At 35.4% G+C, this 11,928-nt stretch overlaps 1 protein-coding gene across 1 annotated transcript in view; it reads left to right on the forward strand.

The window, feature by feature from the left end:
* Window positions 1-2,932: 2,932 nt before the first annotated feature.
* Window positions 2,933-11,928, forward strand: part of DNTT (DNA nucleotidylexotransferase) — a 100,253-nt gene continuing 91,257 nt past the window's right edge. Inside the window, exons 1-3 of the mRNA XM_085229562.1 lie at window positions 2,933-3,076; window positions 3,278-3,349; window positions 4,329-4,432. The gene's annotated coding sequence lies outside the window, so the exon portion shown is untranslated. The remainder of the gene's footprint in view (window positions 3,077-3,277; window positions 3,350-4,328; window positions 4,433-11,928) is intronic.

Here is an 11,928-nt window from a genome sequence, read left to right on the forward strand (position 1 = left end):
TGCATTATTGCATGGTATTTTACAGAGGAAGATCTCAACAAAAGGTTGACCCTGTATGTGTTGAAGACCTGCCATGAAGTTAGTATAAGAGCCAGTGTTTGGTTTTTTTTATGCTGCATCTGCTTCCCAGGTGCAGGCCCTTGCACACACTTGCATTTTACTCCTTCTATGTGTGGAAGTCTTTGGAACAGCTTTTGATATTTTCTTACGCCCAGGTAACAAACATTGATTTCCACAGTAAGTTAGTATTGAGGTCACTGAGCTGTTAGAAGCAGAAACCAGAAAAACTTCATTGACAACAGACAGTGGCATCGTAACTGTCATTTATTTTTGGGACACTGTAGTAAGAAGAAAGTTAAGTTACATCATGGAAAATAGAATTGCTTCTGTTGTGAATGGAATATATCTTCCATTCAGCATACAACTTCAGAGAAGAAGGATTACATTCCTTCCATGCTGGGGATCTTAGAGGGAAGCATCAATACAATACTGAAACTCTAGAATATAGCGCTTTTATAGTATCCCCATAGAGCACTATATACATTGTGTATAGTATATATATTGTATATACTGTATAGCATAGTGCTACAGTGTAATATTATGATATAGTATTTCTGTGCTATTAACATGCAGATTTCATTAAAAACTAAATGTATCACATGTGCTTCACTGAATTCATTCAAGTGACTTTATTTCTCCTTTGTACCTGGAACAATTGAGACAGAACTAGATAGAAAAAATAACTGGATTTGGGAATGGAACACTACAGATTGCAGGACCTTTCTGCAGGACAGCAGCATGTCTGAAGGAAACTGAAGTCAATTGTTCTATGAAAGAGGGAAGATCTTGAAACAGAAACTGTGATACAGAGTTATTTGGGCAAGACGTTTATTGCTTGCTGTAACAGAGTGTTTGGAAGGAAGGAAACAGAAAATTGTGGTTTTGGGGAGATGAGTTTTCTGGGAAGCATGTTACTTGTGGTGAAAAAGAAATCGAGAGGAGAGTGTGTGTCAGCTGGCCAGCACCAAGATGCTGTTTGGACCAAAGTTGGGCAGAACTCCTCCCTACTTCCAGTCAACAGAGTCCTGAGAATTAAATGGGAAAAATGATCTTTTGAGATTAAGACAGAAAAAAAGGACTTCAAAAGCTGAAGGGATTTTCACAAGATGAAGTGATGACAAATTGAAGGGAATGGACAAAGGGAAGGTGTGAACAAATGGTATTGTACAAATGATAAATAAAATGCGACTGCAGGTGATGAGAAGACAAGCTGTTACAAGTTAAGAATTTTTCTCACGTTTCCTGGATTCATAAATAGAGTGTCACATCTTGTGTCCTTAACTTCTTGACACAGATAGAAGTTGTATGTGTGGAGATTATTGGGCAGTCAAGAGACTTTGGGCAGAGAGAGAATATGATAAATAAATAAGAGAATATGATAAATAAATGATATAAATATATGATAAATAAATCAATAAATCAATAAATTAGGATATATATGTATATGTATATTTATATGTATATATAAAAGTCTATATTATAAGAATGATTTTAGGTGATATCAGTGTATTTAAAAATATTACTGTTTTATCAGACTTAATGAAAAGATGAGCTAATATTCAGGTAGATTCAGACTAGTATATCAATTATGATTATTAGTTAGTATTTCCTTTGTTTTTGACTCCCTCTGCATATGGGACTGCACTGCTGAGCTTTACAAGACATTAAACTGCATACCAGTGGGGATAGAAGCTTTCTGTTTTCCTTAACTGGTGAGTGACTCAATTCTCTATGATCTAAACCATATGAAGAGAGGAGAAGAAATGTATATATGTTTTGCCCCCTAGTGCAATTTTTTTATATACTAGTTTTATGTTTTGAAAGTACCTCAAAAACAGCCCTACCTCAGAAATCTGTGCCTGTTTTCAAAGTTGATTGGATGCATGATGTGAATGGGATTTTGATAATGTTACCTACATTCCTGATAAATTGAAGTTTGACTATTTTGATTCACTGAAAAGTCGGTGGGAGTTGTTTATGCATAACCTTCATGAGCTCATTCCTTTGTTATTAAAAAGAAATGAAATGAGGACTTAAACATTAATTTTTTTCCCCACGATAAATGTCAGGTTGATTAAAACTTCAACACTGACCTTCAGAGCAGTGAGATTTGACAATAATGTGATTATCTTCTGAGGTCAGAAGTTACAAATCAGATGAAACTAATGCATTTAATCCTCAGCAGTTTGTGCATTCTGCACAACATCCCATGCCTCATTTGCCATGTATTTTCCACTGTCCTGTGCATTATCTATTATTTCCGTCTGTGATTCTGTACCTCTCCATTACTGGCAGACTACAGTAAACAATTGAATTCTCTGGCAATTCTTACCTTTTAGTTGGCTATGCCTCAGTTCATTACCAAAACATTTAATGTGCTATAGGTGTGACTGGCATAAATGAAAGACCAGCTCTTGGGGCATACATCAGCCCTATATACCTGTACCAGAAACATGAAATGGAATGGCCCATCATTTATCAGTGATGACAGATCATTTAATGTCTTTGTAAAATTGTCGCTCTTAACTGTAGCTCATTTCTCCTCTTATCTGTTGACAGGGATGCCTGACCTTAGTTTAGTTTGATTTAGAGGCATAGGAGTAATTTTATCATGTACATTGAGTACATGTATACTGAAAGCGTGTACTGGCGCTCTTTATCACAGCAGTGAGATGATACCATCAGTGTTACTTAAACTGTGAGCTTTTGTATTTCTTCCAACAGTTTGCAAGGGGCTTACGTCAGTTTCTAGAGACATGTTTTTGTTTCTGTATTTAAAGAAAGTTCAATAACATGTTGGAGATATCAACCAAATAGTTTCTGAGATATTGTATAGAAAGAAAAAAAAATAAAATCACTTTTTTCCACAGAGCAAATCTGGATAAATCAATGCAGACCCAAGCAATGCTTAAATTGAAATGCTGGAGAGCTAAAGTGTTGAAAACTGTTTTGCATAGAAAAGGAGTCAGTGGAGATTCCACTCTGGATTGACCAAGCTCAGGAACCTCAAGACGCTGTAAATAACTTTTCCTATTTTTACCACAGATATATTATGATCAGCTCTTTCCTCTCACTGCCTCTTTCATGGTGTGCAAAAGCCTGAGTCAGCACTCTGCAAGAGCAGAACAGAGGGAGAGCTAGGCCAGAAGGGATGCAGTATTTTCTAAGGGAGTTTCTCTCAGATTAATCACCTTCATGTTCCCTATCTGTATTCCAGAGAGCGCACATAGGTTCTTGTCAAGAGCCTTTTTCGAATGAAAGTAGGACGAAGTGCACCATTCTTGTTCAGGTAACAACAAACTTCTCCAGTTAACTCCTAATATTAACTCCAACTCTAGAATCTTTTTAATATCTTTCTGTGCAGCTGTGCATAAATTAATTTGAGAGCACTCATCCTAAAATAGTAGACTGTTCAAATGTAATGTTAAAAAGAGCAAGATGGGAAGGTAGCATTTCATATAAAATTTCTCATCATTATTAGGTAGTAGAAGAATTTAAAGGTGAAGAGTGTATTTCATGGATCTTCAGAACATTACAGCAGGAGAAAACTTGGCAGGAATAAGCCTCTCTACTTCAGAAAGTAGCCAGATTCTGTAAGATCTATTCATAAAATATACACCTAATAAAATAATTTGTTTTGCAGGCCTGTCTTTGTTTGAAAACATGGAAAGCAGAATCAAGTCAACTGCATGAATAGAGTTTACCCTCTGAAGCACTGTTAGATTCTTCTGCATCCTTAAATGCACATGTAGACAACAGTTTTTTAGATTCTCTCTTAAGCTCCCAAAGGAGATTAAAAATGAATTAGAAAAAAAAAATTGTATTAGAAACTATTTATCAAATGACCTATGGGAATATTGCTATTGAGACTTAACTTTTGTGAAGGGATCTTAGGAGCTTTTTGCCTAATTTCCCAGTGGATAGTATCTATGATTTCCCAGTGGATAGTATCTATGGGATTGTTTGCACATTTGGAGTGTTCTGATATATGTTCTAAATATATATCTTTGTATATACTACATTCTCTCTCATGAAACACACTGCAGACAATTATTAATCTGATTATTTTGTTTAGAGATCTAAATTGCAAATCCACCATGGACAAACCCCCTCCTTCTTATAAACTGAATAAACAAAGATAAGAGCCTTATCAGAAAGGATGCCTTTAGCAAACTGTTTTATCAAAATAACCCCAAAACTACCCAGTTAAACATCAAGCAGCAGAACTTAAATGAATTGATATTTATGTGCTTTGCTTAACATTACAGGGTCTTCTGGGAGGAGTTAGTGGTTGCCTTTCTTTGAAGTTGCCTGCTGGATTCTAAAGACATTGCAAGAGAGCAATGTGTTTTGCTCAGCCAAGAACACAAAGGTACACATTACTGTTAATGAATGTTTTTCAGTACACTTTGAGATTAAGATTTGGAGCAAACAGGGAGGAAAAATGGATTGATGGTAGATACAGATTTCACTTGTTGAATAACATTTCAGATAAGGATATCCACATATACTTTTTCCTACTTCTGAAATATGATGGGAACGTTGTACAACATGGAAGGTGTTCCCTGAACTAATTTTGAATGTATATTTCAATACATTCCCTGTTCTATGATGTAACACAAACTACATTGAGGAGTAAGATATAGTTGGTTACAGCAGGTGAGATACCCTGTGTTTTAAGTCAGTGCTGTGATAAAGATAGGAACATCAGAAGATCTTCTGAATAGTGAAAATCATCTTATGTTGAAAGACTTTTAACCTAGTTTAGCTTATCGTACTAAAGCTTTATTCTAAAAAAGTAGCACAGTGATGTTAAAAATCTATATGCTGTGAAACTACTAGTCTTTTAAATAGAACGATAGATTTGAAGGGAGAGTAGTGAACCCAGAGTGAAATTTCTCTCATCAGTGAAGATACTCTTTCAGGTAAAGGGTAAGGGTGGCTGTGGCTGCATGTACGTATTAGACAGCTCTTCACTCTTCTTTAGGAAGATTTGTTACATACCACTTTAAAGATATTTAACTCTGCTACATTTGTTTCTCAGAGAACTAACAAATGCAATTTGAAATACGTCATGTTAGTAGCAAAGGTCCTATCAACATTGCAGATATGTAATTATAGTCCAAAATAAATCCCAAGAAGAGAACGTTGGTAAGCCAACTCTGATTTAATGAGATTACTTATTATATTTATTTCTGAAGCTTGACAGTGGTGTTCTAGAAAAAAAATAATTCAAAGCAAAACAATACATAATAATCTGCAGTCGTAGACAGTTTGCAGGTGCAAATATCTGCAGTCACAGAATGACTCACTGGAACTGTTTCTAGAATGAGTTGTAATGGTATAGCCTAGCTAAACTGTGATGATATAATTACAGTTAGAGATTAATCAAGAGAAATATAAAGCATTACAATGCCATGCTATAACAGACCATAAAAGAGAGTACTTAACAACTATGTTGAGGTGTTACACAGTGGGAATAGAAAGACTGAAAGCAGGAGCTGAATGTAGGTAATCCCTACAATTCTTATTGGCTATGATAGTATATTTCCTAAGAGAAGGCTTCATACCTTTAGACTTAGAACAATCAAGTCACTCTATGTATATATAAAATCAACTAGTAAACTCCCTACTGAACCAGAATAGATAGGATTATATAAACAGAATGGTGTTTACATAAACAGAATGGTTTTTGATTGCTTGGAAAGATGTCTGAATATTTCTTCTTTATTTGGCTGGATGGTCAATTTATTAAGGGTAAATTTGCAGATATCTGCACATGGAAATTTACAAATTCATTTTCTTTCCCATATCAATGCATGAAACATATGGTCTGTCTGTAACTTAACTACAGATAGTTGATGTGATTCTTTTATATTAATATTGTTTACTAAAAGAGCTTTGTTACCACTGTAACTGAGATAGGAATCTACCCCACAGTACATATTCATGCAGAAGACATTTGCAGCTGTAGGGTAGTTGGCAGTTCATTAACTTGTTTTGAGATCTGTGGAGAAAAAAAAACCAAACTGTGCAGATTAAAAGCAAGATATAAGATAGTACTTTTTTTTTTTTTTTTTTTTTCCCTAACTGACACTTGGTATCAAGAGGGCTTAATGTGACAGCTGACTGCCAGTTTATCCTAGGAAATTTTATGTGGAAGACAACATAGAGAAACAGTGCTTTAGAACCACACATTCTAAAGAAAATTTTACACTTTGTGTTTTATTTGAAGATCCTTATGTTGTTAACAAAATTTAATCAAGCAAGTCATAGTTGCTGAACTTAGATGGAATTCTTATATTCCCTAGATTGTAAGTTAAATTTTTGCACTGAAATAATTGATCCCAATCACTCACTTTACAACTCTTCTATTTTGGTTTATTGTTTAAACATTTGCTGGGTAAAATATGGCTATATCTGACACCAAAGAGTATCAGGTCTTTTGCTTATTTCCATTTTATGGACAAAATGAATGGGCATATAATGTTCATTTACAACATATGAAATTAGTTCCAGAAGAATTCATACTTAGAACAAATCCCAAGAGAGACATTAAACAGATATGATTAGTATCAACGTTTCTGTGATGCATATAAGGGTCTTATGAGTCATCAGGTAGGAATTTCTGTCACTTCTTAAAAAAAACTTGGAACATGTTCAGCAATTTAATAGAAATCTTGGTATAATACTCTTGCCTAGATATTGTGGTAACATATAGTTGGATATAAAGTAAAATATGTCTCAGATTAGTATGCCTTCAGCCACCAAATACCACAAGAAAATGTTTCTGTCCTGAATAACTGACATTATTGGGCTGCTGTCTCCAATGAAGCAGTGCCAATTAAATCATAAAAGTTTGCATCTTCAAGCATTTGACCAACTCAATACAGACAAATTGTTGTTAACCATGCAGTTACAGAAGAAATAAAACGTACATACACATGTGCATGCACAAGTCCACAGGTAAAAGCACGTTCTTTCTGCATCACTTTTATCTAGTTCTTATTCATTTATTTAGACTTATGAAAATTGTAAATGAATCCCATGTTAATGCAAAAGGTTATTTTTTTTCCTTCTATTTGAGTTAAATTTTCTGAAGCAGAAATGATCCAGAAGCTGGCCTTAAATCAGGAATGAAAATGGAAACAGCTCACTGTGGAAACCAGAATATTCATCTTATTCGCCTTTTTCCCAAAGTCTTGAAATAGAGATTTATAGATTCACAGATGTTAAGGTTGCAAGTGACTTACAGTCATTATAGAGCATGACCTTTTACATCACAGAAATGATGATTTCTGTAAATAAATTCCTGATTTATACCCTATGACTATGATTGAACGAGAATATATGGTTCATAAAATGATCCAGCCTTTATAAATGTTTGCTAGTGTTTGCAAGTCTGCCACAATCCAGCTGCACAGAAATTGTTGGAGGTAAAGGGATCATATCTGCCATGTACTTCTGGTGAAAGCTTAAGTTTACCAATACTGGTATGTGTTATCCCCTATCAGTCTGAATACAAGTAAATCCCATTATGAGTTATCTTGATATACTGAATGACTGGTAAAAACTTAAGATGACATCTAAAGAAATTGTTGCACCTTCCTTAACTTTCTTATGTTAGAGAGGAGAAAAGACAGCAACTCTCCCAGCTGCCACTCCAAACATGGAGTTCAGTGCTGTTACAAAAATCCAGCAAAAGTCAGAGATCCAATATTTATTACATGTGGATAGTTTTGGGTTGCTTTCCCAGCTTATCAGTGTTTCTTCTGTCTCACTACTTGTTCTGAGGTTCATGTTACTTATGCTCATTTAGGTCTCAGATTTTACAAAAATTTAGTTAAAACAGTTTTAATATCACCAGCAGAATGAGGTGAAATACAGCAGCGATACCGTGTCCTTATAGGCACTGCACCCAATAACTTTTCTCCAACAGTGTCACTTTTTTGCTGAATTCAGCAGAATTTCATCTGAGATATCTGCTGATTTATGTCTTTTAATGATTCTGTGGAGAATAAAGATAATTTTTTTTTAGTGAATTCTAGCTACTTAACAGCTTTTGTAGAGGGTCTGAAACCTGTGTTATACTACAGAAAAATCTGAAAAATAGCTCTGAAAGAAAAATGAAAACGTGTTTTAAAGGAAATTCTGAGTCATGGCTTGAAGTGGTGATTGACACCTGGTGGGAAGGCAGGGCCTACCCAGGGGAGCTCAGGTGCATGCAGTGCCCCTGAGTGACCAGAAGGAGTGGAGCCAAGATTCACCTACCTCTTCCTAGACCTCATTTAAAGGTTGGCAGTGAAGGTGAGATTGTCTTGCTGGAGATTGCTGCTTACCTGAGGCCTTCCAAAAGTAAGTGAAGTTTCTCTTTTTTTTTTTTTTTTTTTTCTCCTCCTATGTTCAAGGCTGCTGTGTTTGAGTGTAATCTCATTTATTGCAGCCACAGACTTTGCTACCCCTATTATTGCTGTGCTTCCCATCACATTGTAGTGTTATAATGTTAAAAACTTTGTTTTAAGATTTGTGATTCTTTGCTTTTTATATTAAAAAATGTATTTATGAATAACAATAGCCTTGAGTGTAACTCTAAATTTTTCTATAAAACAAGGAATTAGGAGAAACAAAACATACAAAAATGTTTTCAGGTTGCTTGGCTTTACTTTATGCTAAACCCTTTAACTTAAAGTGAAAGTGAGTATTTTTAGATAAATGATGAGTTTTCTGGTTGAACAGTCACTTTCGGTTACAGAAAAGCATTTTGTTTTCATTTAGTTCTGCCTTTTCCAATCAATATACAAACATACTTCTATCAGCAATTGCTCAGCAAATGAACTGAAAACATCTTGTTTAGCTGTTTGTGCTTCTATGCTATGTGTATTCTTCTGGATTCAGTATAAACTACTTCCCAAAATGAACGCAGAAATTTGTTTCAGAACTTTATATTATAGCCTACTGTGGTCATTTTACAAGATGAAGAAAGGGTGTTAAATTAAAGAGGGGATGTGAAAAAGCTCAGCTAAGAGTTCTGTGGAGGGGAACTTTTGTTCATGTGACTGCAAGACCAGACCAGGTGGCTTCTTTGGAGTCAGGTCTGACTACAGACTGGCAAACACTGTTAGCCCAGACACAGCTGTTACCTCCTCACATCTGATGCTCTTACAGTACCTGAAAAGACTCTTAATTGGCACAGAAATTGATTAACCATAAGCCTGTTTGGCAGTGCAGGTAGATAATCTGACACCCCTGACCTTAGAGGTCTGTGTGCCTGTGTCTGCTTGCTCAGAATTTTCAGTTTTTCAAGTTCTACTTTGGTTCAGTCAGGTGTGGTGGCTGCCTTCTTTTGGCTTAGGTATGTTATGCAAAGGCTGAGCTGTAAGTTCAGGCTTTCCACTGCTCAGCGTTGGGTTGTGAGTGACAAGGTGTTTGTAAATCCACCTGATATATTTACTATATATTTAGAGTAGTTTAATTTTTGGACTGTAATGTTCTGCCATATTTTTTTTCTAATCATTGAGTCTTCTGAGTAGCTGTGCCAAGCAGTATAACACGACCTTGAGAACAACTTAATCTTTGAATAGATCTGAATATAGCTGAAGTTGTCAGTTACTTTTCTTCCCTTGTTAATCCTTTAAAACAACCACTTATCCTCAATTTTTAGTTCTCACTTTCACACTTCTACACAGTACCACCATTTGTTTATGCTGGTGTTGGTGCTGTGTAGCATATCCGTGGGCAGCACAGCTGTGGAGGCAACATGAGGTGATGCGCTGGTGGTTTGCTGTGGAGCAGCAGGGAGAGTGCCCCACAACCTTTTATCTCACCGCAAAGGCTTGTGGGTTCTGTTTTGTTGTCTTCTGGTTTTGACTGGAGAGTAGTAAGGAGAATACATACAAATGGTTACTAGTGTTTCTCCCAACAAATACTACCCTCTCCCTATATATACACACATATCTTTAGAACACTTGCATTTAATTGTACGTTATATTTTTGACACAAGTTTGTTCAGCTGTGTCTACTAGAGTATATTTATTTAGGGTACTTGTTAATGGCCTGTATCACCCATCCTTGCAATGTCCCTGTATCCTTGTCACCCTTCCTACTCAAAACCCTTTTCTCCTGAATAGAGCAGTCTTTTTCTGCTGTCTCTGTGTTGGTGAGGAATGTTATTTCCTCTAACATTCCTTCCCTCAAATGTGAAGCTTTTAATTCCCTCTCAAAAACACATACTTTTATGGTCTGATTTGGGTACTTCTTTTATCTTTGCTCTACTAGCATTCATCAATAAATACTTAGAATTCTATTCCCTTTCAGAAAGTTAGATGCAATCAGCAAGGTAAAGGCTACTGCATAGCTGGTATTTATATTTTCTTCTAGTCCTCTGAACTGACTCCATACTCACCATTTTCTGCCTCCAACTTGATTTTTCAACACCTGCACAACAGGGAGGAAAAGATGAAGATATTTTACCTCATGTAACCTATATAACATTTGAAAAACTAACCAGGAAGCCAATGAGTCTGCACAAAGAAGAAGATAGAATTACTTCTGACAGAGAATTTTCTGGATTTATTATATATGACAGTGTACATGCTCTGCAGATTGTGCACCTTATTGGATGCTTACACAAGATAATGGTGAGGTAGACAAATTTCTGAAGATACAAAACCATAAGGTTTTAGCAAATTATAACTGTACTGGTGTTAACTGCATGGATTATGGCACTTATGCAATGTATAAATTTTTTTAGTCAAATCTGCATGTTTGGTTTTTAGATTGAGTCCCATTTTACTTATGTAAGTAAGATTTTCCTTAGTAATTACCTGAAAGTATCTTAGACTGCATTCACACACATCTAAAAGCATGGCTACACTATTATTTTCATGTTAGTAGTTTGATACTGTTGAATTATCTTCCTCCGCAGGCTTATTCTTTGTGACACAATTTTGATAGTCATTCACTTTCAGCTGTCAAAGCTGTAGTCTGTGAAGAAGCCAGGATATAAGAACACGCATTCTCTGAAGCTCGCTGTGCCGTTGCTGGGCATGTTATATAGGGATATTCAGGGGCTCTAGTCAGTAAGGCTACACTGCACAGTCTGATGGATAAGATTATGAGCTCTATCTGTATTTAGTAGAGCATTTTAAGAAGCGCTATTTTTCTCAATGCCTCCTGTAAATGAATCAGTAGCCTGGCCTAACTACTGAATTCTACAGATTTCTCTAAATCATCCTGATGAGTCATTTGCTTTGGGTGGTGAAAGCTGGGTAGCAGTTCAGCTTGAATCAAGTCTGTAGAAGAGCAGCCTGAAATATCTTGGAATGAGCCAGCTGTGTTTAGAAAGTAAATAGTAATATTGTTCTTTTGTATATAATATTCTGGATCTACAGTTACCTGCTTTCTGTAAACCGTTCTCAGGATTTAGGCTTTCTGTCCTCTGGTTGTGGTTGATTTTACAACATTGTAATTCCTTGTATCTCAACACAGTTAACACAGATAAATTTAATCTTTATTTCATTTATGCTTATATTAATGACATTTTGATTTTCATTGCATTGTGATGTGTAGTGATCTGGTAAAAGCCAAAGAAAATTATGAAATCTAATTGTTTCTTTAATAACACGCAAAGTGACTAAATCGAAATGTTTAAATTGTGAACAGCATGTATTTTTAGTAAAAAAAAATTGTAAGAAAAAATTAGTAAAACTTATTTAACTAGAAAATTGTAAAAGAACAGTTTTTGTAAATAGATATATACAGTTTTATATTCTTCAATATAGTGTGGTCTTCTGATTTGTCACTATTGACTCAGCAGCTTAATTCATAGTTATATCATATGACTTTGAGTCTGACTTTTCAGGTAGCAGA

The sequence above is a fragment of the Meleagris gallopavo genome, chromosome 8, assembly GCF_905368555.1.
Source record: "Meleagris gallopavo chromosome 8, MGAL_WU_HG_1.1, whole genome shotgun sequence".
Taxonomy (NCBI): Eukaryota; Metazoa; Chordata; class Aves; order Galliformes; family Phasianidae; genus Meleagris; species Meleagris gallopavo.